This window comes from Staurois parvus, unplaced genomic scaffold, assembly GCF_062004578.1.
Source record: "Staurois parvus isolate SC_StPar_1 unplaced genomic scaffold, SC_StPar_1.0 ptg000243l, whole genome shotgun sequence".
In the NCBI taxonomy this organism is placed as follows: Eukaryota; Metazoa; Chordata; class Amphibia; order Anura; family Ranidae; genus Staurois; species Staurois parvus.
In genome coordinates, this window is record NW_028318039.1 from 2,896,235 (window position 1) to 2,922,683 (window position 26,449).

The window sequence follows — 26,449 nt, forward strand, 5'->3', positions numbered from 1 at the left end:
CATAATTTCTTCCTTGCATTTGTAAAAGTGTATCCTAGAGATCACATCTCTTATTTGGGCTACAGAAGGGTTGACTGATCCTGGAATTCAAAGTACCCAGTTAATTTATATATCATCCATTGTTGGTTTACCTAAAATAGTATTGAAAATCCCTCTTGTTAATGGCAAAAGTTCCTCTTTACCAGCCTCTTCCGGGATGCCCTTAATTACGGATATTATTTTTTCTATTACGGTCCTCCATATCATCAATGTGACCACAAAGCTTGTAATTGGAAATGACGATCAGCAATAGTAGACTGTAACTCTGACTGGCCCGTTATTACTGATGGAATAATCTGCTCCACCACTCTTTCATGGAAGCTCTTTAAACTCCGCTGAGGCTCAGCTATATCCCTTTTATGACTGTCCTCCATTCGATGAAACATTGATTCTAAATCTTTTTTAGTAGGTAACATACTTAAATATTTCTGAAAGCGAGCCTCCATAACATGGCATTCTTCCTCACTTCCCGAGTCAGAAAGTTTCCCAAATTTTTCTCCTGTGCTTGCTGAGCATTATTATGGCTGTGATGTAAATGCTGGGATGGTGGAGTCTCATGCCCTTTACAACTACTCCTGATTGACTCCATACTGAGGTAGTGGTGAGGTGTACTATGTTCCCGTGCGGACAGGAACGTAGCAAGAGAGTCACCAACAGAGTAACAGCAGTAGTTTTGTAATGTAGCAGTAATATAACGGCACAAGACAGGATCGGCAGGATCAGTGGTAACAGCAGCCACTATCAACGACACTAGTAAAGCAAGACAGCCCAGCTGAAGCAGCAAGAGTAGCTACAGACGATGTCATCAGGTATCAGCAGATATCAGCAGGTATGACCAGTATCAGCAGGTATGAACAGTATCAACAGGTAGAAACAGATATCAGCAGGTATGAGCAATATCAGCAGTTATGGGCAGGTATTAGCAGGTATGAGCAATATCAGCAGTGTCAGCAGGTATCAGCAGTATCAGCAGGTATGAACGGTATCAGCAGTATCAACAGGTATTAGCAGACATCAGCAGGTATGAGCAGTATCAGCAGGTATCAGCAGATATCAGCAGTATCGACAGGTATGAGCAGTATCAGCAGGTATGAGCAGTATCAGCAGGTATGAGCAGTATCAGCAGATATCACCACTATCAGCAGATATCACCACTATTAGCAGGTATGAGCAGTATCAGCAGGTATGAGCAGTGTCAGCAGGTATGAGCAGTATCAGCAGGTATGAGCAGTGTCAGCAGGTATGAGCAGTGTCAGCAGGTATGAGCAGTATCAGCAGATATCAGCAGTATTGGCAGGTATGAGCAGTATCAGCAGCATCAGCAGGTATGAGCAGCATCAGCAGGTATGGGCAGCATCAGCAGGTATGAGCAGGTATTAGCAGCATCAGCAGGTATGAGCAGTATCAGCAGGTTTGAGCAGTATCAGCAGGTATGAGCAGCATCAGCAGGTATGGGCAGCATCAGCAGGTATGAGCAGGTATTAGCAGCATCAGCAGGTATGAGCAGTATCAGCAGGTTTGAGCAGTATCAGCAGGTATGAGCAGCATCAGTAGGTATGAGCATCATCAGCAGGTATGAGCAGTATCAGCAGGTATGAGCAGCATCAGCAGGTATGAGCAGCATCAGCAGGTATGAGCAGTATCAGCAGGTATGAGCAGCATCAGCAGGTATGAGTAGCATCAGCTGGTATAAGCAGTATCAGCAGGTATGAGCAGTATCAGCAGGTATGAGCAGCATCAGCAGGTATGAGCAGTATGAACAATATCAGCAGGTATGAGCAGTATCAGCAGGTATGAGAAGCATCAGCAGGTATGAGCAGTATCAGCAGGTATGAGCAGCATCAGCAGGTATGAGCAGGTATGAGCAGTATCAGCAGGTATGAGCAGCATCAGCAGGTATGAGCAGTATCAGCAGGTATGAGCAGCATCAGCAGGTATGAGCAGTATCAGCAGGTATGAGCAGCATCAGCAGGTATGAGCAGCATCAGCAGGTATGAGCAGCATCAGCAGGTATGAGCAGTATGAACAATATCAACAGGTATGAGCAGCATCAGCAGGTACGAGCAGTATCAGCAGGTACGAGCAGCATCAGCAGGTATGAGCAGCATGAACAATATCAGCAGGTATGAGCAGCATCAGCAGGTATGGGCAGTATCAGCAGGTATGAGCAGGTATGAGCAGTATCAGCAGGTATGAGCAGTATGAACAATATCAGCAGGTATGAGCAGTATCAGCAGGTATGAGCAGCATCAGCAGGTATGAGCAGTATGAACAATATCAACAGGTATGAGCAGCATCAGCAGGTATGAGCAGCATCAGCAGGTACGAGCAGCATCAGCAGGTATGAGCAGCATCAGCAGGTATGAGCAGTATGAACAATATCAACAGGTATGAGCAGCATCAGCCGGTATCAGCAAGTATCGGCAGGTATGAGCAGTATCAGCAGGTATGAGCAGTATGAACAATATCAGCAGGTATGAGCAACATCAGCAGGTATGGGCAGTATCAGCAGGTATGAGCAGTATCAGCAGGTATGAGCAGTATGAACAATATCAGCAGGTATGAGCAGTATCAGCAGGTATGAGCAGCATCAGCAGGTATGAGCAGCATCAGCAGGTATGAGCAGTATCAGCAGGTATGAGCAGGTATCAGCAGGTATGAGCAGGTATGAGCAGTATCAGCAGGTATGAGCAGTATGAACAATATCAGCAGGTATGAGCAGTATCAGCAGGTATGAGCAGCATCAGCAGGTATTAGCAGCATCAGCAGGTATTAGCAGCATCAGCAGGTATGAGCAGCATCAGCAGGTATTAGCAGCATCAGCAGGTATGAGCAGCATCAGCAGGTATGAGCAGCATCAGCAGGTATGAGCAGTATGAACAATATCAACAGGTATGAGCAGCATCAGCAGGTACGAGCAGCATCAGCAGGTATGAGCAGCATCAGCAGGTATGAGCAGCATCAGCAGGTATGAGCAGTATGAACAATATCAGCAGGTATGAGCAGCATCAGCCGGTATCAGCAAGTATCGGCAGGTATGAGCAGTATCAGCAGGTATGAGCAGTATGAACAATATCAGCAGGTATGAGCAGCATCAGCAGGTATGAGCAGTATCAGCAGGTATGAGCAGCATCAGCAGGTATGAGCAGCATCAGCAGGTATGAGCAGTATGAACAATATCAACAGGTATGAGCAGCATCAGCAGGTATGAGCAGCATCAGCAGGTACGAGCAGCATCAGCAGGTATGAGCAGCATCAGCAGGTATGAGCAGCATCAGCAGGTATGAGCAGTATCAGCAGGTATGAGCAGTATGAACAATATCAGCAGGTATGAGCAGCATCAGCAGGTATGAGCAGCATCAGCAGGTATTAGCAGCATCAGCAGGTATGAGCAGTATGAACAATATCAGCAGGTATGAGCAGCATCAGCCGGTATCAGCAAGTATCGGCAGGTATGAGCAGTATCAGCAGGTATGAGCAGTATGAACAATATCAGCAGGTATGAGCAGCATCAGCAGGTATGGGCAGTATCAGCAGGTATGAGCAGTATCAGCAGGTATGAGCAGTATGAACAATATCAGCAGGTATGAGCAGCATCAGCAGGTATGAGCAGCATCAGCAGGTATGAGCAGTATCAGCAGGTATGAGCAGCATCAGCAGCATCAGCAGGTATGAGCAGTATCAGCAGGTATGAGCAGTATCAGCAGGTATGAGCAGTATGAACAATATCAGCAGGTATGAGCAGTATCAGCAGGTATGAGCAGTATCAGCAGGTATGAGCAGTATCAGCAGGTATGAGCAGTATCAGCAGGTATGAGCAGTATGAACAATATCAGCAGGTATGAGCAGCATCAGCCGGTATCAGCAAGTATCGGCAGGTATGAGCAGTATCAGCAGGTATGAGCAGCATCAGCAGCATCAGCAGGTATGAGCAGTATCAGCAGGTATGAGCAGTATCAGCAGGTATGAGCAGTATGAACAATATCAGCAGGTATGAGCAGTATCAGCAGGTATGAGCAGTATCAGCAGGTATGAGCAGTATGAACAATATCAGCAGGTATGAGCAGCATCAGCCGGTATCAGCAAGTATCGGCAGGTATGAGCAGTATCAGCAGGTATGAGCAGTATCAGCAGGTATGAGCAGTATCAGCAGGTATGAGCAGTATGAACAATATCAGCAGGTATGAGCAGCATCAGCCGGTATCAGCAAGTATCGGCAGGTATGAGCAGTATCAGCAGGTATGAGCACTATGAACAATATCAGCAGGTATGAGCAGTATCAGCAGCATCAGCCGGTATCAGCAAGTATCAGCAGTATCAGCAGCTATTTTCAGCAGTTATCATTAGTTTCAGCAAGTATCAACAAGGATACCAATCTAGCAGCTGCAATGTCAGAAGGGAGAGCATGACATCGTCCAAAGTTCAAAACTATTCCGTTTCTTTAAACCATGTAATCAGGCACACTCCTGTTGTAATAACAATGCAGCTCAGCACAATAGCAGCACTTTTTTCTTGTTTTGTGGTAAAGTGAAGCCGTTTTGTTTGGACACTTTAGAATAATTGTGGGATGAGTTCTCCCTGAAACATTTCTCTATTACCAATGTAGGTCACCTGTTGGCAGCAGTGGGGATTTTACATACAATGCATACAAATATGACAGGCCAATTGTCGGCTCTTCAATGAAAGCAATCAGTCCATTGAACAGTTGCCCGATAATTTCCATGCACTCCAGGTGTATCTGCACCCCCTGCACGCACAACCTTCATGTTTCCCGAGACTTTGTGGACCCGTGACTTCGTTCTGTGGACCAGGGGAACCCCTTGACATTTGCCACTGGGTAGAGGGAACGGAAACCAGTGTATATCCATTTCTTGATCTCCTCTACCTACTAAGAACCAGGGTGCAGAATTCATTATATCACTTTATTGGTTCAGTTGTCAATTTCCCTGGCTGCTGTGGCTGGGAAAGAAGGTAATAGAGGCCAATATGCACTCCATTAACTTCAAATGAGAACAGGTAAGATGTCAGGAGTCTAACAGGCCTCTGATTTCTTATAAATAATAAAGAGAACCTGTCACAACAAAATTGTATCATATAGAACACTTGGTCTGCTATGTGATATAAATTTATGTGATAAACAATTTAGTGAAAAAAGTGTCATAAAAAGTTACACCAAAACACTTAACCCCCCCACAACATATTTTTTGAGCCTTCCCCACCCCCATGCACATATGAGCATAAACACTTATATTGTGGGTGCCTACATACTATATCATCAATTACACTACATATTTCGCAGTAATTAGAATAATTCTAGAGCCATGTTTCTTAATTAACTCTTAACTGATCACTTGCAGGGCCTTTTAAAGTGTTGCCCATGGAAATGTTAGGGAACTAAAGTTTGTTCTCATTTCAAAAATGCAATTTAAAGTTTTCACATGTCAAATATTACATATTTTAACAAAATTGGGTAATATATTGCATTTGTGTGCCTAAAATCAACTTTAATGTAATGTGCACTGATCATGTGCACTTTATAACATGTGCAAAAATCATGTGCTGGGTGCTCTGCCCCTCCGGAGGAGCTCCGACGGCTCGCGGCCTACCGTAGCCCTGAAGCCTTTGCCAGCCGCGGTGAACCAAGACGCCTCCACTCCAGTGTGAGGGGACGCAACAACCACCCCCGTCAGTACCTACAGCCGTTGCGGCGGACTGAGACACCGACGCTCTGGAGTACCTGCAGTCACCCAGGAGGGGTACTGGGCGCGCAGTCCCTTGCGGCCTACCGTGGCCTGCGAAGCCGCGGTCCTCCCTGTCGGCCGCGGCGAACCAAGACGCCACTGCCCCGCTCCAGAGAGAGGGGAAGCTATCACCGCCCCTACCGGTATCTACAGCCGACGCCGCAGAGAAAGGGGAAGCAACAACTACCCCCAATGGTACCTATAGAGTGTAGGAAGCCACCTCCACCAGTACAGGGGGGGAGAGCCCCTGCCTCCTGCTCCCTCCTATCCTGCCTCCTGAACCGTGAGGAGAAGCCACCGCCACTGAGAGGTTAAGCCACCACCACCACCAGAACTGCTTCCCTGCTCCCCACTGTGTGCTACACAGCTGCCCCCCGTGCCCCTGCGCAGTATGAGCAGTATCAGCAGGTATGAGCAGTATCAGCAGGTATGAGCAGTATCAGCAGATATCACCACTATCAGCAGATATCACCACTATTAGCAGGTATGAGCAGTATCAGCAGGTATGAGCAGTGTCAGCAGGTATGAGCAGTATCAGCAGGTATGAGCAGTGTCAGCAGGTATGAGCAGTGTCAGCAGGTATGAGCAGTATCAGCAGATATCAGCAGTATTGGCAGGTATGAGCAGTATCAGCAGCATCAGCAGGTATGAGCAGCATCAGCAGGTATGGGCAGCATCAGCAGGTATGAGCAGGTATTAGCAGCATCAGCAGGTATGAGCAGTATCAGCAGGTTTGAGCAGTATCAGCAGGTATGAGCAGCATCAGCAGGTATGGGCAGCATCAGCAGGTATGAGCAGGTATTAGCAGCATCAGCAGGTATGAGCAGTATCAGCAGGTTTGAGCAGTATCAGCAGGTATGAGCAGCATCAGTAGGTATGAGCATCATCAGCAGGTATGAGCAGTATCAGCAGGTATGAGCAGCATCAGCAGGTATGAGCAGCATCAGCAGGTATGAGCAGTATCAGCAGGTATGAGCAGCATCAGCAGGTATGAGTAGCATCAGCTGGTATAAGCAGTATCAGCAGGTATGAGCAGTATCAGCAGGTATGAGCAGCATCAGCAGGTATGAGCAGTATGAACAATATCAGCAGGTATGAGCAGTATCAGCAGGTATGAGAAGCATCAGCAGGTATGAGCAGTATCAGCAGGTATGAGCAGCATCAGCAGGTATGAGCAGGTACGAGCAGTATCAGCAGGTACGAGCAGCATCAGCAGGTATGAGCAGCATCAGCAGGTATGAGCAGTATGAACAATATCAGCAGGTATGAGCAGCATCAGCCGGTATCAGCAAGTATCGGCAGGTATGAGCAGTATCAGCAGGTATGAGCAGTATGAACAATATCAGCAGGTATGAGCAGCATCAGCAGGTATGGGCAGTATCAGCAGGTATGAGCAGGTATGAGCAGTATCAGCAGGTATGAGCAGTATGAACAATATCAGCAGGTATGAGCAGTATCAGCAGGTATGAGCAGCATCAGCAGGTATGAGCAGTATGAACAATATCAACAGGTATGAGCAGCATCAGCAGGTATGAGCAGCATCAGCAGGTACGAGCAGCATCAGCAGGTATGAGCAGCATCAGCAGGTATGAGCAGTATGAACAATATCAACAGGTATGAGCAGCATCAGCCGGTATCAGCAAGTATCGGCAGGTATGAGCAGTATCAGCAGGTATGAGCAGTATGAACAATATCAGCAGGTATGAGCAACATCAGCAGGTATGGGCAGTATCAGCAGGTATGAGCAGTATCAGCAGGTATGAGCAGTATGAACAATATCAGCAGGTATGAGCAGTATCAGCAGGTATGAGCAGCATCAGCAGGTATGAGCAGCATCAGCAGGTATGAGCAGTATCAGCAGGTATGAGCAGGTATCAGCAGGTATGAGCAGGTATGAGCAGTATCAGCAGGTATGAGCAGTATGAACAATATCAGCAGGTATGAGCAGTATCAGCAGGTATGAGCAGCATCAGCAGGTATTAGCAGCATCAGCAGGTATTAGCAGCATCAGCAGGTATGAGCAGCATCAGCAGGTATGAGCAGCATCAGCAGGTATGAGCAGTATGAACAATATCAACAGGTATGAGCAGCATCAGCAGGTACGAGCAGCATCAGCAGGTATGAGCAGCATCAGCAGGTATGAGCAGCATCAGCAGGTATGAGCAGTATGAACAATATCAGCAGGTATGAGCAGCATCAGCCGGTATCAGCAAGTATCGGCAGGTATGAGCAGTATCAGCAGGTATGAGCAGTATGAACAATATCAGCAGGTATGAGCAGCATCAGCAGGTATGAGCAGTATCAGCAGGTATGAGCAGCATCAGCAGGTATGAGCAGCATCAGCAGGTATGAGCAGTATGAACAATATCAACAGGTATGAGCAGCATCAGCAGGTATGAGCAGCATCAGCAGGTACGAGCAGCATCAGCAGGTATGAGCAGCATCAGCAGGTATGAGCAGCATCAGCAGGTATGAGCAGTATCAGCAGGTATGAGCAGGTATCAGCAGGTATGAGCAGGTATGAGCAGTATCAGCAGGTATGAGCAGTATGAACAATATCAGCAGGTATGAGCAGCATCAGCAGGTATGAGCAGCATCAGCAGGTATTAGCAGCATCAGCAGGTATGAGCAGTATGAACAATATCAGCAGGTATGAGCAGCATCAGCCGGTATCAGCAAGTATCGGCAGGTATGAGCAGTATCAGCAGGTATGAGCAGTATGAACAATATCAGCAGGTATGAGCAGCATCAGCAGGTATGGGCAGTATCAGCAGGTATGAGCAGTATCAGCAGGTATGAGCAGTATGAACAATATCAGCAGGTATGAGCAGCATCAGCAGGTATGAGCAGCATCAGCAGGTATGAGCAGTATCAGCAGGTATGAGCAGCATCAGCAGCATCAGCAGGTATGAGCAGTATCAGCAGGTATGAGCAGTATCAGCAGGTATGAGCAGTATGAACAATATCAGCAGGTATGAGCAGTATCAGCAGGTATGAGCAGTATCAGCAGGTATGAGCAGTATCAGCAGGTATGAGCAGTATGAACAATATCAGCAGGTATGAGCAGCATCAGCCGGTATCAGCAAGTATCGGCAGGTATGAGCAGTATCAGCAGGTATGAGCAGCATCAGCAGCATCAGCAGGTATGAGCAGTATCAGCAGGTATGAGCAGTATCAGCAGGTATGAGCAGTATGAACAATATCAGCAGGTATGAGCAGTATCAGCAGGTATGAGCAGTATCAGCAGGTATGAGCAGTATGAACAATATCAGCAGGTATGAGCAGCATCAGCCGGTATCAGCAAGTATCGGCAGGTATGAGCAGTATCAGCAGGTATGAGCAGTATCAGCAGGTATGAGCAGTATCAGCAGGTATGAGCAGTATGAACAATATCAGCAGGTATGAGCAGCATCAGCCGGTATCAGCAAGTATCGGCAGGTATGAGCAGTATCAGCAGGTATGAGCACTATGAACAATATCAGCAGGTATGAGCAGTATCAGCAGCATCAGCCGGTATCAGCAAGTATCAGCAGTATCAGCAGCTATTTTCAGCAGTTATCATTAGTTTCAGCAAGTATCAACAAGGATACCAATCTAGCAGCTGCAATGTCAGAAGGGAGAGCATGACATCGTCCAAAGTTCAAAACTATTCCGTTTCTTTAAACCATGTAATCAGGCACACTCCTGTTGTAATAACAATGCAGCTCAGCACAATAGCAGCACTTTTTTCTTGTTTTGTGGTAAAGTGAAGCCGTTTTGTTTGGACACTTTAGAATAATTGTGGGATGAGTTCTCCCTGAAACATTTCTCTATTACCAATGTAGGTCACCTGTTGGCAGCAGTGGGGATTTTACATACAATGCATACAAATATGACAGGCCAATTGTCGGCTCTTCAATGAAAGCAATCAGTCCATTGAACAGTTGCCCGATAATTTCCATGCACTCCAGGTGTATCTGCACCCCCTGCACGCACAACCTTCATGTTTCCCGAGACTTTGTGGACCCGTGACTTCGTTCTGTGGACCAGGGGAACCCCTTGACATTTGCCACTGGGTAGAGGGAACGGAAACCAGTGTATATCCATTTCTTGATCTCCTCTACCTACTAAGAACCAGGGTGCAGAATTCATTATATCACTTTATTGGTTCAGTTGTCAATTTCCCTGGCTGCTGTGGCTGGGAAAGAAGGTAATAGAGGCCAATATGCACTCCATTAACTTCAAATGAGAACAGGTAAGATGTCAGGAGTCTAACAGGCCTCTGATTTCTTATAAATAATAAAGAGAACCTGTCACAACAAAATTGTATCATATAGAACACTTGGTCTGCTATGTGATATAAATTTATGTGATAAACAATTTAGTGAAAAAAGTGTCATAAAAAGTTACACCAAAACACTTAACCCCCCCACAACATATTTTTTGAGCCTTCCCCACCCCCATGCACATATGAGCATAAACACTTATATTGTGGGTGCCTACATACTATATCATCAATTACACTACATATTTCGCAGTAATTAGAATAATTCTAGAGCCATGTTTCTTAATTAACTCTTAACTGATCACTTGCAGGGCCTTTTAAAGTGTTGCCCATGGAAATGTTAGGGAACTAAAGTTTGTTCTCATTTCAAAAATGCAATTTAAAGTTTTCACATGTCAAATATTACATATTTTAACAAAATTGGGTAATATATTGCATTTGTGTGCCTAAAATCAACTTTAATGTAATGTGCACTGAACATGTGCACTTTATAACATGTGCAAAAATCATGTGCTGGGTGCTCTGCCCCTCCGGAGGAGCTCCGACGGCTCGCGGCCTACCGTAGCCCTGAAGCCTTTGCCAGCCGCGGTGAACCAAGACGCCTCCACTCCAGTGTGAGGGGACGCAACAACCACCCCCGTCAGTACCTACAGCCGTTGCGGCGGACTGAGACACCGACGCTCTGGAGTACCTGCAGTCACCCAGGAGGGGTACTGGGCGCGCAGTCCCTTGCGGCCTACCGTGGCCTGCGAAGCCGCGGTCCTCCCTGTCGGCCGCGGCGAACCAAGACGCCACTGCCCCGCTCCAGAGAGAGGGGAAGCTATCACCGCCCCTACCGGTATCTACAGCCGACGCCGCAGAGAAAGGGGAAGCAACAACTACCCCCAATGGTACCTATAGAGTGTAGGAAGCCACCTCCACCAGTACAGGGGGGGAGAGCCCCTGCCTCCTGCTCCCTCCTATCCTGCCTCCTGAACCGTGAGGAGAAGCCACCGCCACTGAGAGGTTAAGCCACCACCACCACCAGAACTGCTTCCCTGCTCCCCACTGTGTGCTACACAGCTGCCCCCCGTGCCCCTGCCACCGCACAGCCCTGAGCTCTGTCCAATCCGGCGGAGGTGAGCCTGCCACGCGGCCTACAGCACCCACAGATGCCGGGCCCTACAACACCTACAGACGCAGGACCCTACTGCTCCCACAGAAGTCGGACCCTATAGCACCCACAGGCGCTGGCCCACAGCACCTACAAGCGCCGGCCCACAACACCCACAGACGCCGGGCCCTACAGCACCTACCGATGCCTAGCCTACAGCACCTCCAGACGCCGGGCCCTACAGCACCTCCAAATGCCGTGCCCTACAGCACCTCCAGACGCCGGGCCACAGCACCTACAGACGCCGGCCTACAGAACCGACAGACCGCCGCGACTAGCCAGCAGTTGACCCAGCTGCCCACCACTCTCCCTCTCCTCCCACAGATGAACCCTTCTCCTTCTTCGAGGCCCACTGCATCCGGCTCTTATCTCCCACCCCTCTGAGGATTGCAGTAATCTATAGGCCCCCTGTACCCGTATCCCACTTCCTCGACAACTTTTCCACCTGGCTACCCTTCTTCCTCTCCTCTGAACTACCCACCATCATCCTTGGTGACTTCAATATCCCTATCAATGTCAACAACCCGGCTACATCCCAACTCCTCCACTTAACCTCTTCTTTTGCACTCACACAGTGCACACAGTCCTCCACCCACACGGGAACACCCTGGTCCTCGTTTTCTCTCATCTCTGCACCCTCCACAACCTTACAAACACCCCATACCCTCTCTCTGACCACAACCTGATTACGTTCTCCATCTCCCCGTCCTCTAACACCTCCCCCCCAAACGTCAAACTATCACGAGCTGTAACCTCCGCAACCTAAACCCGGCCCCTCTCCACTCTGCAGCTGACTGTCTGTACGACAGTATCCTTCCACTGTCATGCCCTGACCTGGCCACTACTGCGTATAACGACTCGCTGTCAGCTGCCTTAGACTCCTTAGCACCCCTAACCACACACAGCATTAGACCCCAACCGCTTCAACCCTGGCAGAACGACTACACTAAAAATCTTGAACGACGCAGTCGCGCGCTGGAGCGATTATGGTGCAAAACCAGATCCCCTCGAGTGTTCTCCCTCTACAAATCTGCCTTCCTCACCTACATCTCCCTCCACGCCGCCAAACAAGCCTACTTCGTAACTCTCATCAACACCCTCTCCACCTGTGCTCGCCGGCTCTTCTCCACTTTCAACTCCCTACTCTCCCCCCCCCCCCACCTCCACCCAGTACCTCACTCACCGCCCACGAGATTGCCAATCATTTCCAAAACAAGATCGACGCAATCCGTAAAGACGTCGCCAATGCTCAATCTACCTCCCCACCTAGCCTCCCTCCCACGATAACCCCCTCAACTCTCCCCTCCTCTGACCTCGCAACCGCCCTGCCCCCCACCACACCTAGCATCCCGCACACTATAACCTCCCCAACACTCCGCTCCTTCAGCCTTGCTATCACTGAGGAGGTCACTAAGGTCTTCTCAGAAGCCCGCCTCACCACTTGCCCCCTTGACCCTGTCCCCACACAACTCCTCCGGTCACCCTCCTCCTCCATCCTATGCTCCCTCACCCACATCTTCAATCTCTCCCTCTCTACTGGTGCATTCCGCTCCCCCCTAAAGCACGTGCAAATTACCCCCATACTCAAAAAACCCTCCCCGGACCCCACCGACCTGAACAACCTTAGACCCATCTCCCTGCTGCCATTTACATCCAAGCTCCTTGAGCGCTTAGTCTACAATCGCTCCCACCTCACTGACAACAACCTCCTCGATCCACTACATTCTGGCTTCCGTCCCCTACACTCCACTGAAACCGCCCTACTCAAAATCACTAATGACCTGCTAATCGCCAAAGCTAATGACCACTACTCAGTCCTCCTACTCCTCGACCTCTCCGTGGCCTTCGACACAGGTGATCACCCTCTCCTCCTTAATAAACTACACTCCCTTGGCATCAGAGACTCCGCTCTCTCCTGGCTCTCCTCGTATCTATCCCAACGCTCCTTCAGCGCTACCTATAATGCTATCACCTCCCCCTCTCTCCCTCTCTGTTGGGGTCCCCCAAGGCTCTGTCCTCGGGCCCCTTCTCTTCTCCATCTACTCCTCCTCCCTCGGCAAACTGATACACTCCCACGGCTTCAATTATCACCTCTACGCCGATGACACACAAATTTACCTCTCCACCCCTCACCTCACCCCTTCAGTCTCCGCCCGTATCACTCACCTACTGAATGACATATCAGACTGGATGTTGCTCCATTTCCTCAAATTGAACTTTTCCAAAACCAAACTCCTAATTTTCCCCCCAGCCCAATCCCCCCCCCCATCCTCTCCATCACGACCAACAATACCACCATCAGTCCCACCCCACAAGCTAAAGTCCTAAGTGTCACTCTAGACTCAAACCTGTCCTTCCAACCCATGTCCAATCGCTGGCAAACTCATGCAGGCTCCACCTCCGCAACATCTCCAAAATACGTACTTTCCTAACCCCAGACACTACTAAACAACTCGTTCACTCCCTTATTATCTCACGTCTGGACTACTGCAACTCCCTTCTCACCGGCCTACCCCAACACAGGCTATCCCCGCTTCAGTCTATCCTGAACTCAGCGGCCAGACTCATCCACCTTACCAACCGCTCCGCTTCTGCCACCCCCCTCTGTCATTCCCTCTACTGGCCTCCGATTGCCCAACGCATTAAATTCAAATGACTAACATTGACATACAAAGCCATTCATAACTCTGCCTCAAACCACCTCACCGACCTGATACCCAAATACCACCCAACCCGTACTCTTCGCTCCTCACAAGACCTCCTACTTTCTAGCTCCCTGGTCTCCTCCTCCCACGCCCAACTGCAGGACTTCTCCAGGACTTCCCCCATCCTCTGGAACTCACTAACCCAATCCATCAGACTGTCACCTAACCTCCTCACCTTTAGGCGCACCCTGAAAACCCATCTCTTTAGGGAAGGCTACCCCACTCTCACCTAACAGCCGATCTCCTCCACTCCTCCTACCACTCCATCCCCCACACCCACTTCCTCCTGTACCACTATCCCCTCCCTCCTAGATTGTAAGCTTGAAAGAGCAGGGCCCTCGAAGCCCTTGTGTATTGTTTTGTTACTGTATTGTCTCATGTACTGTCCCCCACTATAATGTACAGCGCTGAGCAAACCTTTTGGCACTATATAAATACTGTATAATAATAATAATCATGTGACTTAAACAATAAGTTCACCTTTATACAATAAATAATAAATACACAGTTTTTTGCAGGTAAAAAAATTTGCATTTATTATTTTTTGTTGCAGGAGCCTGTAAACCATTGCACCAGTGATCAAAAGATTGCTGTTGCCATGCAGGCCTCTTGCAGATCTCTCAGTATAACTGCTTGCCAGTAGGGGATGTACGGCCCAGCAGATATACTGATAGGAATACTCAATGAACTACCACGGCCTTCCACAGTGCTATGGTAGTTCACTGAGAACTACAAGCCGACTGCCGCTAAGGCAGAAACACAGTGAGTGATGTGGCCAGGCAGGTGGAGCCCTGAGCGGCCATGTTTTTTTTTTTTTATTTGACAGCTAGTGAGGGGGGAGAAGATCCTCCGATAGCTATCAAAACGGGGCAGTGGGGGGAGTGGGGGCCAGTCTGATCATAACATGTTACACCCTGAATATAGGTGTAACATAACATATTATGAAATATTAACTTATCCTTTAAAAAATTGGAACTACCACTATTATAATCCCAGGGACTTTGCTCTCAGAAAGTATATACTGTTTGGGGAGTTTAATTAACCTTCAGGGCTAAATTGATTTTTAAACACTTTTGCAAAAATCATAAAAATGGCTATGGCTGAAAAAGGGCACTGTATGGTGCTTTATCGCCATAGAGCCACCACTCCTTTCATTTCAAAGTCTCCTTTCATATATATATATATATATATATATATATATATATATATATATATATACACACACACACACACACACACACATACAATATTGCCAAACGTATTGGTGCACCCCTCCAAATCATTGGTTTCAGGTATTCCAATCACCTCCATGGCCACAGGTGTATGAAATCAAGCACCTAGGCATGCAGACTACTTCTGAGAGCAACCCATTCTTTCACAAATGTTTGTAGGAGCTCAGTGAATTTAAGCATGGTACAGTGATAGCTTGACCCCAGTACAGTAAGTCCATCTGTAAAATTTCCTTGCTACTAAATATTCCACAGTCAACTGTTAGTGGTATTATACCAAAGTGGAAGCAGCTGGGAACAGCAGTAACTCAGCCAAGAAGTAGTAGGCCTCATATAATGACAGAGCAGGGTTAGTGCATGCTGAAGAGCACAGTGTGCAGAAGTCGCCAACTGTCTGCAGAGTCAACTGCTAAAGACCTCGGAACTTTGTGTGGCCTTCAGATTAGCACAACAACAGTGTGTAGAGAGCTTCATGGAATGGGTTTCCATGGCTGAGCAGCTGCATCCAAGCCTTACAACACTAAGTGCAATGAAAAGCATTGGATGCAGTGGTGTACAGCATGCTGCCATTGGACTCTAGAGCAGTGGAGATGTGTTCTCTGCAGTGACAAATCTGTGTCTGGGTTTGACAGTTGCCATGAGAATGACACTTGCCTGACTGCATTGTGCCAAGTGTAAAGTTTGGTGGAGGGGGGATTATGATGTGGGGTTGTTTTTTAGGGGTTGGACTTGGCCCCTTAGTTCCAGTGAAGGAAGCTCTTAAGGCGTCAGCATATCAAGATATTTTAGACAATTTTATGCTCCTAACTTTGTGGGAACAGTTTGGAGATGGCCCCTCCCTGTTTCAACATGACTGCGCACCAATGCACAAATCAAGGTCCATAAAGACATGGATGAGTGAGTTTAGGGTGGAGGAACTTGACTGGCCTGCACAGAGTCCTAACCTCAACCCGATAGAACACCTTTGGGATGAATTATAGCGGAGACCTCACAAATGCGCTTCTGGAAGAATGGTCAAACTTTCCCATAGACGCGCTCCTAAACCTTGTGTACAGCCTTTTTTTTTTTTTTTTAAGTCCGCAAACGTGCAACTATAACGAAAAACCCGTAAGTGTTTCACAAAAAAGTGCAAGTGCAAAAACACCACACAAAAAGTGCACTTAGGGGTGTGCTGTGTCCTACCCCTAAAGGGGCTTGGACCGCTTACCCTGATCCCCCGGGGCACGAAGCTCCTGACGGGGACAAGGTTCCCACTTGGTCCTCCTGGCCAAAAGGCCTGGTGGACCACCGTTCCCTATGCCCAGCCGAAGCCGGACATTCAGTACTAGGCAAGGGGACTCTCCTGAAGAAGAGTCCTCTAGGGATCAGGGGAGGAAGGAACCGTATGGCCACACATCCTCCCCCTAGACTTCAGGGTAGGCCCGAGGACCCACACCCTCCATCCGTGAAAAACACACACATAAGGCAAAGAAAAAGTGACAAACATGGGTAAGTGCATAATAAATAAGAGAAAGAAAAAATAAAAAAGTGGTACCGTGCCGAATCGTGCACAGACCAGGCCCTGAGGCCCGTAGCAAAAATTGCCCTGAACTTAGCCAAAAGGCCTGGTCCTTAGGGCGCTGTGCAAAAAGAGGTGAAAAACAGTGGCCATGTGTCATCTTCACACCGTGGGGTCCCACACCCAAGTGTTACTAGTGACACCCCTGAGAGCGTCTTCCCCAGGGGGCACTGAGTTTGCGGACTTTTTGCGTCCCCAGCCCCTGGCCAGACCAAGGTAGATCCGTCCAAATCAGGAGGTACTGGGTCTTTCCAGTCTTCCCAGAGGAATTACTCCCGGGGCCCCAGCTTAACTCGTGGCGCTCCCCGGTTTCTGTCCCTCCGGTACTAGCCTTCCGGACCCCCATCATTCCAGTGAGGGTACTATACAACAACCATCCCCGCAAAGCTAGAATGGTCGGGAGCACCCCCACTGGACACTGATAAGAACAGATACTACACTTGATCTTAGCCAAAAGGCCGAGAAGCGAACCTTGTGTACAGCCTTCCCAGATGAATTGAAGCTGTTATAGCTGCAAAGAGTGTGCCAACTCAATATTGAACCGTACGGACTAAGACCGGGATGCCATTAAAGTACATGTGTGTGGAAAGGCAGGCGTCCCGATACTTTTGACAATATAGTGTGTGTGTGTTTGTGCATATATATATATATATATATATATATATATATATATATATATATATATATATATATATATTAGAAGGCTGCATAAATATATATTGTTATATGTTTCTTTAAAAATGCAGTCAGTAGCAGTCAACATTGCCCTGTAGACAAGGAAGAAGCAGCATAGCAATTTCCCAAACATCCAAGGAATTTTTTTCTTCATCTTTTGTATATTTAAATGTATCTTTTATATATCACTTTCTGTGATGCATTGTATATCCAGAGAGAATTACCTAAGGTTAGATCTTTGAGAAGAGTCTCTCAGCGCATCTCTTTTGAAGTCACAATTGACATGATCTTTGATCAGAGGCTTCCAAATCTACAAAGCCCTTGTATTAATCCACTGTTGTGTTGTATCAACACTGTTGTGTTGTATCGTGATCCTACTCAATTTAAAGAATGTAAAACTTTTTTGCAAATCATGATGTGTTTATATTTGATATGAAGTAATGTGTTCATTTTTTTCTGCTTGTTTCTGAAAACTGATGTTTGGTGCTCTTCTATTCCAGAATTCATTGTGTTTTTCAGTCTGTAACCATCATATAATGTGCCTGTCACTTTTTCTGTATAATTGTGAATATGGGGGAATATAGCAAAGTCAATTGTTTAGTAGAGATGAGGCTCAGATTTGCCAAGACATTCGTTTCATGCCACACCCTGTGTATTCGGAAATTCTGGTCAGGGTAAATTTTTGTGCAAATCTATCCAGGCGTTTTGTCTTTACCATCATGCTCTGCGAGGCTTTTAAACCATAGCCAATGAGCTTAGAAGGGCCAACAAGAGGATTTTAGGGTAAGCCAGTTCATTCACCATAAAGGGTGGGCTTGGAGGAGAGGATTGGGAGAGATCACAAACTGCAGGGGGAAAGATTAGGCTCAGTTAGAAAACTGTGCTTTATTTTCCTAAATTTCATTGGTGGGACCTCTTTCCCTCCTTTGTGTTCGGTTCTTAATTTAACCCAAAGGTCCTTAGAAACAGCAGCCTTCTTTTGTTTTTTGTTTTTTTTCTATTTTTGCAGAGGTTTTCATTATTGGGGGCTTTGTTCCATTACCTTTAGTTTGTGGCCATTCGAGCACTCGAGCAATGCCCGAGGGCCCGGGGTCAGTAGGGGGCCCCATGAAATGCCCCTGGTACCTTTCTTATAGGTTTTTTTGAGTGTGGGAAAGGACACAGGGGCCCCATGATCCCCTATTGCCCGGGGGCCCCATGAGTTGTCAGTCCACCCCTGTATGTGGCTCATTTGAGGGCAGCAGTCATTTTCATACTAAACCTTTCTTTAAATTTCCTTAAAAAATTAGCTTATATTTCAGGGGTGGTATTTTGGGGTTTTTACTACTTTTCAGGGTTTTTGCTGAGAGGGCTTTTAGAATTTTGAGTGCTCAATGCACTCACCCACTACAGGTTTACATTCTTAATTCATGCATGAAAACAACTGCCTGTTTTGTACCTCTACATTGTGGCCTAGTCTTGCACCTTGAAACTACCCAACTGCTGGCCAATTTTTACACTGATTTGTCTTCTGTCTATTTATTCTTGAAGGAAAACATCATTGCAAGCTATTTGAGCACATCACAGGAGTGTGCTCTTTCTCTGATACAAACCTACTCACATGTGTTTTCTTTTCCCTGATGCAGTAGCTCTGAGCTCAGCATTTAAGAGTTCACTTCCGTAATGGTGAAGGTGAACAGTAATAGCTAGGCTTCACTTAGCAACGTCCTGGCAATGTCCTGGGAGTTTTCAGGTCAGGCTTCATGAGGTATGTAAATGGCCTACACCTATAGCAGTGGCATTATTCAACTTTAGTCAAAGCTGTAGAGACTGTTTTTATTTATAGACGCCCCTTATCTGCATAGGCAGTTTTTGGTAAAGGTGAACTAACTCTTTAAAATTGTCCTGCCGCTTACATACAGCTGTAGTGGAGTGAAGGCGACAGACCATGAAGGTTGCATTTTAACAAAACATACTGCAATGCACATGTGCACAACATTGTGTTGTGAATGAAACAGATAGCAAACCATTGTTTTTTATGTGCCATTTCAATGACTTGTGTCAATATAATGTGGAAAAAACATATCACTGAATCTGGTATGAACGAGCCCTCACTTGATCAATTTGGTGCCTTGATTATCAGTGCAGTCCTATCATTGCTTCCTTTCAGTGCCCATCATTGCTGCCTATCAGTGCCCAGCAATGCCACATATCAGTTTCCATCAGAGCTGCCTTTCAGTGCCAATTAGGGATGCCTGTCAATGACCATTAGTGCCGCCTATCAGTGCCTCCTCACCAGTGCAGTATATCCGTACCTATCAGTGCCAATCAGTGACACCTATCAGTGCCAGTCAGGGCCGCCTATCAGTGCCCATCAGTGCAACCTATCTGTGCCAGTCAGTGCCATCTATCAGTACCCATCAGTGCCACATGTCAGTGCTGCCTTTCAGTGCCCATCATTAATGCCTGTCAATGCCCATCAGTGCTACCTAACAGTGCCTCCTCATCAGTGCAGTCTATCAGTGCCACCTATCAGTGCCAGTCGGTGCCACCTATCAGTGCCAGTCAGCGCCGCCTATCATTAACCATCATTGCCACCTATCAGTGCCCCTTATCAGTGCCCATTAGTGCCACATATCAGTGCCAATCAGTGCTGCCTTTCAGTGCCCATCAATGATGCGGGACAGTACCAATCAGTGCCGCCTATCAGTGCCTCCTCATCAGTGCTGCCTTTTAGTGCCATCTATCAGTGCCCATTAGTGCCCATCAGTTCAGCCTCATCAGCAAACTTCAATGAAGGAGAAAAATTGCTTATTTACAACATTTTATAACAGAAACTAAGAAAAATTTAAAAAAAAACAGTATTGATTAAATACCACCAAAAGTAAGCTCTATCTGTCTCAAAAAAATGATAAAAATTTAGTTTGGGCACAGTGTTGCACATGACCGCACAATTGTCATTAGCACAGAGAGCTAAAAATTGGCCTGGGCAAGAAGGGGGTGAAAGTGTCCAGTAGGCAAGTGGTTAAAGTAAGACACAATGAACAGACCCCTCTTCAAAAGGGAGCATGTGTCAGGAAGTGAAAGAAAATTCTGTCCACTTCTCCTGTGTCCTGGTAATGTGGACACAGCGATTGATTATTGTCCTTCATTTCCTGGCTGCAGTACTTACAGTATATTGCAGGACACAATTTCAAGTAAATTTATGGAATTATGCTCTAGCCTGTGCATTTCATCAAAGCGGATGTCATCATGGGAAAGGAGTGGTAAGGAACTACCTTATTATGGTCTGCTCTATTTCTCCCTATGTTTCTTGTTGCCCTCACTCATTGCCAAGCTAGTTGCTAAGTCTGGGCCGGGATCCATGCCAAGCTGGCCATTGCCATCTTTTGGATGCTTTCAATACATGTATGTGCTCATTATCTCGGTTGGTAAGGGGTCATGCATTTCTGGTAAGAAGCTTTAATCCCTCAATGATGGTGCACTGGAATTGGCATGCTTGAAGTGTTGCACAAGACATCTTTCACTGGACACCTGCTTATTGGACCTTTTTCCCATTGTAATATATTTTGTTCACTGTTGTGTTTTTATTATCCACTATGATGTTGGTATTTTACAGGCACAATGTTGTTTGTTTAGGGCTGATCATTTTAAAGGGGAAGTGCAGCACACATTCTTATCATCTGATTTATTACCTTGTATTCAGGTACAAGTGAGTGCAGTCTCCCCCCTCCACTTTACATTTGTATTTGTGTTTGCATAGCTATTTATTGCCTAATTTTATTTCACTACAGAGTTTTGCAATATTTAACTATAAGTATTTACCAATTATGGATAATATCCTATGGTATGTTACCACATTTAGCATATTTATTTTTATTTTCATAGTTACTTTACATTTTTAAATTATGTTTTTTTATTATTTAAGTGTCCTATGCATGGTCTTCATATATTTAAATAAAGCTGTGGAAATCACCCAACAATATTCAAGGTTTCTAAAATAAACCTGTTTCAAAAGAAATAAAGCCCCATTTTGTACCAGCTTGTATATTTTGTTTACTGTATTTCTTGTGGTATTGTCCATGAACCTCTTCTGTTTTCTCTTGCTTATACCAGTCCACAGTTAGATACAAGTCGCCCCATGCCTCAAGTTAGCTTAAGGTATAGTAAGTTAAGAGGTCCTTTTTAAAGAGTCAAAAATGTTGGCCCTGAAATGCCTTTTCACGCCTAAGAATACCCAGAACATGTTATTCTAAGCCTAGAATAAACTACATTAGAATGCTGGTCTGAGTCTTTTTGTTGAGTTATCACTGCCTGTGAATCTTGTAAAGTCATCAATTTGCCACACTGTTAGAACAGACTGGCTTTTGAGAGGTATATCTTTTGCATAAACAACATTGGAAATATAACAATTAGTAACTCGGCTAGGGCCCTGTAATTACCAAAAACGCCAGTCCAAGGTCATGCTGCTATTTTGACATGTTTGTTGACCAATGAAGAAGCCAATGTTTCATGACAAAATGGCCAGCTGGTGGCATGATCTTGTACCAGCTGGTCCGAGTATTTTCTCCTTCAATTTGACCTTTTCAATCTTGCAAACATTGGCACCCTAGGCTTCTTTTTTGGAAGCTTTGGAAGGGATTGATCATTTGTTATTTATATTGCGCCTTTTTTTAGCATCAATTATAATTTATAGTAGTGTATGTATATATTCATGCCCAGAGGTATCGTAGTCCTGTAAAATATAGGATTTTATTGATTCAGCTTTTTATCAGCCTTCATAATCCTCTAGTGGTTTAAGAATGTTGGAATCTTGAAATGCCACAAAATCTATGCACTGTGCTTAATCCCTGCTATGGTTTGGATCATTGCCAGATTTACATATTGTGGCTGGCTGCTGGATGAGATATCTATTTCTCTATATATGATAGAAAATGCATTTAGTTGGGGAAGTATACTGCCTTACATCTGCCAGTGGACCTATTTTTACTTATTTATGGTTACCAGAACAATTTATCCAATTTTCCAACAGGTTACTGTAAAATTGTGCTATTTGTATAGTTTTACAAACATGCTGCATTTAATCTTCAGTTTACTTGTATGCCACTTTGTTATACATTTATACACAATTTCCTTCCCCTATTTGTTTTGAAATCCTCCTTCCTATTTCAAACTGCAATGTATCAGATAGCAGATGTGTTACAAGAGAACAGTGATAACTGCACATTCAGCAAACCACTACGGACATTTCAACATAACTGCATCTAACAAGATCTTCAAATAAATTAAAATAATCAGCTCACCTACTTCCCTTGAGCAGAAAATTACAAGATCTGCTGCTATTCTGTGTCTGCACCTATAAAAAGTTAAAGCTAGCCAACCACTAGATGACTATCAGATCACGTATGCAAAATCTAATGAATTTGTACATAAACATACACACTTGTTATCTCCAAAGCTTGCATATTTATACAATGAGCAGATACCCCTTGCAGCACCCTTATCTAAGAAATGCAGATCAGAACGGCCAGGAAAATCTAACCCAGATGACTGAGCTTTTTAATACCAATTTCAAGACTAGTAAACTGGGATTGCTAAAAATGCCTATATACTATAACTGGAAACTTCAGGCTCTGTATCTCTGACATCTGTATCTATTGGCATAGAAAAGTGCATAGGACAAAGCTGTAGATCGATTTTTTTCTGGGGGTTCAGCCTCGGGTACTCAGGGGATAGTTAATAGGCAGCAAATTGTGGGTCTAGCAAAAATACACTAACAGTGTGAGGGGTTTAAAGCATGAGACTACTCACTGTGTTCACAGTAACATATTCCACAATCCTTGTACCCACAAAATATGCACAAAATATATCTATTTTCACCAAGCTGCTTGGCAATTGCCCCGTAGCCCTTTCCAGCCTTGTGGAAGTCCACAATTTTGTCTCTGGTGTCTTTTGACAGCTCTTTGGTCTTGCCCATGGTAGTAGTTGGCGTCTGACTGACTGTCGGGTGGACAGGTGTCTCTAAAGAGCTCAGACAGGTGCTACTAAGTTAGATTAATGAGTGGAGTAGAGGTGGACTTTTTAAAGGCACAGTAACAGGTCTTTGAGAGACAGAATTCTTGCTGTTTCTCAGGTGTTCAAATACTTATGTTCAGCAGTGCAAGACAAATAAATTATTTAAAAATCATACAATGTGATTTCCTGAATTTGTTTTTAAAATTCTGTCTCTCAGAGTGGGAATGCACCTACAATGTGAATTTCAGACCCCTCCATGATTTCTAAGTGGGAGAACTTGCAAAATTGCAGGGTGTTCAAATACTTCTGTTCCTCACTGTACAGAGTTCAGTGGTCAGGAACATATCACATACAGCCCAGCTTACACAGTGCAGTGGTCAGTTCATTCAAATATTGTGCAAAGTATAATGCAATATTCATCTACAGAAAATCACATAGAAAATGCTGTTTATTCAAACAAATATCAGCGTTAATGTCACCAACAGCAAAACACATGCTCAGCACCCAGCGGGAAACAAAACTTGTAAGAGCCTGCCAAGAGACCAAAGTTTACAGTGCCTGCCTCCAGCATACTCCGGAATCACCCTGCAGTCAGAAGACCACTATTACCTACTAGGTCTAACTGCATTATCCCTCTCTACCCCATATGACTGACTCTGGCAGCACACTACAGAGTATCAAGTTCCACACGTAATGTCCACCTACCAGGCAGGAACTAGACCACCTCAACTGAGTACCTATTTGAGGCATGGTCTGTTCATAATGAACATGTTAAGCCTCAGATAATTATTCAATTGAGGCAGCCTTCTTTAACTCAGTCGCAGGTTTACAGGAAGCAGATCTGCCAGCTGGGCTTGCTAGCCAAGCTACTGTGCAGACGCCACTGACAGGTACTCTGGGGAAGCTTGAACATGCTACAAACCCATGCCTATTAGTCTACAAATTGGCCATTATTGATTCCTCTTCCTTTGACTTCAATGAGGTTCAGATTCATCATCCAGACTTTTAGTTTCAAGATGGCAAACTTACAACAAATGCAAACCTGGGGTGTTCAACTAGTTATTATATTTGTGTGGCTTTATGCAAGTCCTGTAGAAGCTTGGCTTCAAGAGCAAAAATTACAACTTTAAGTAGTGTTCAGTAGGTAGTGTCTATTAGCACAGCACACCTCTCTGCTGTTGTGCCTCAGTTTTATTAAAACCCCACTCAAGAAAAAATAACGAGCAAAGAAGTGACATCTGTCGTTGTACTACTGTAACACCCAATTCAATTAAAACATAAGCTTCTGCAGAGACAGGCTGTATAAGTCAGGCATCCAAATTCCGTAGCTGGAAACATTTACTGACCTTTGCAGGGCAAAGAACAGGTTCATTTTACAGCCTATCATACATCGATAGAAATTCATCTGTTTCAGCAGCGACTGACCAAATTTTGATCCATGTATGATCAGGCTGTCTGTCTATCATTCAATCTGTGTACAACCAGCCTGTTGGAAAAGGTTCCTTTGATCAGCACAGCCAGCTAAAGCCGGCGGTGCTGATCAGTGTGTTTTGACATCCTTGCTGTCAGAATACAGTAGTTCAGAGGGAGGGATTCCTGCATCCACATCAAACAAAAAATTACTCATGTATGGCCAGCCTAACTCAGACCTTCACAGATGAGTATACTTGCTTTCTTTTCACTTCCCATGCAGCTCACTTTGGCTACAGGATATGAAAGCAAAGCCCCATGCAAGCTACAATTCACCACAGTCATGGCGTACATAGTATGCTATAGACTTCCTTTGTAACAGTGCTGATTGGTCCAGTGCTGTCTATTCAAGTGGGTCACATGATCTTCCATATCAAGAAGTAATGGGTATTTCCTCCGGCGCCCGGAGTTAAATGGAGTAGTGGGGGAGTGAAGGGAACATGGAAGAAAAATTAAATGAAACCTTTGCAATGAATAGACAAAGCCCTGGTTTGCTTTACAGGGAGATAGTATCATATTATGCACATAACCTGAACAGTGAGCATATCTTTGCATATTATTACTGTAGACAAAATAAAAATAAAATTCTCACACTTTTCACATTTATGTAAATATCTGGTACAAGTTTGTGTATGGTATATTTATAGAATTACATAATCCCTTTCAAGTGGCATCCAGCTATTATTAGTTTAATCCAGTATGTCAGGAAAGTGCTGAAATGATTTTATGTGTTCACAGCAGGCAATTGCAATAAATAATATTTTTCAGAGAATGGTAGTAGTGGATCACATTACTTTGCAAACAGTCTCTATGAGGTTGATTTACTAAAACTGAAGAGTGCAAAATTTGGTGCAGCTCTTCATAGAAACTAATCAGTGTTCAGGTTTTTTTTGTCAAAGTTTAATTGAACAAGCTGAAATTAGAAGCTGATTGACTACAATGCACAGCTGCACCAGATTTTGCACTCTGAAATTTTAGTAATTCATCCCCTGTGTAAATCACTAGGGATCAAATAATTAATTATTTTGTTTGTCAATTGTCAAATGTATCAGTTTGTAAACTATATTGTCCAAGTAACGTGTGTGTGTGTGTGTATATGTGTATATATCCATGCCCTTCTTCAGGTATTGCTGATTATAACAGACATGGAGTTCTGGATTACAGATATTAAAAATGCCCTCAAGGAAGTGGAAGACCTAAGACAGTGGATCAGTCTTACACAATTTTCAGTCTCCTTCCTGGACAATAAGGTGATTGACCATGAGAGATTTCAGGGAGATGGTTAGTGCCATCCTTCATAAAGTCCTAGTCCTAGGTACCCCCACATCTAAGGACATTGAATTAGAGTGCACCAGATAAGTCTGCCATGCGGTTCAACAGCAGACAGACCACAGGAAGTACTGTGCAAAGTGCACCTCTTCACAGTCAAGGAGGAGATAATGAGGAGGGCATGGAGGTCAGAACCAATTGACTTTGATGGTGCCTCGGTGTTATTACTCCCAGACCTCTCTAAGCTGACCTTGTCGATGCAGTGACTGGGGAAGCCTCTGCTGGATTTAATTCAACAAGCCAGAGCATCATATACAATGTACATGGGGACACCTGTTCCACATTCAGATCC

The 26,449-nt window shown here is 45.3% G+C and overlaps 1 pseudogene; it reads right to left on the bottom strand.

The window, feature by feature from the left end:
- Positions 1 to 17,043: 17,043 nt before the first annotated feature.
- LOC149459903 (U2 spliceosomal RNA) lies at positions 17,044 to 17,159 on the bottom strand (annotated as a pseudogene).
- Positions 17,160 to 26,449: the final 9,290 nt, after the last annotated feature.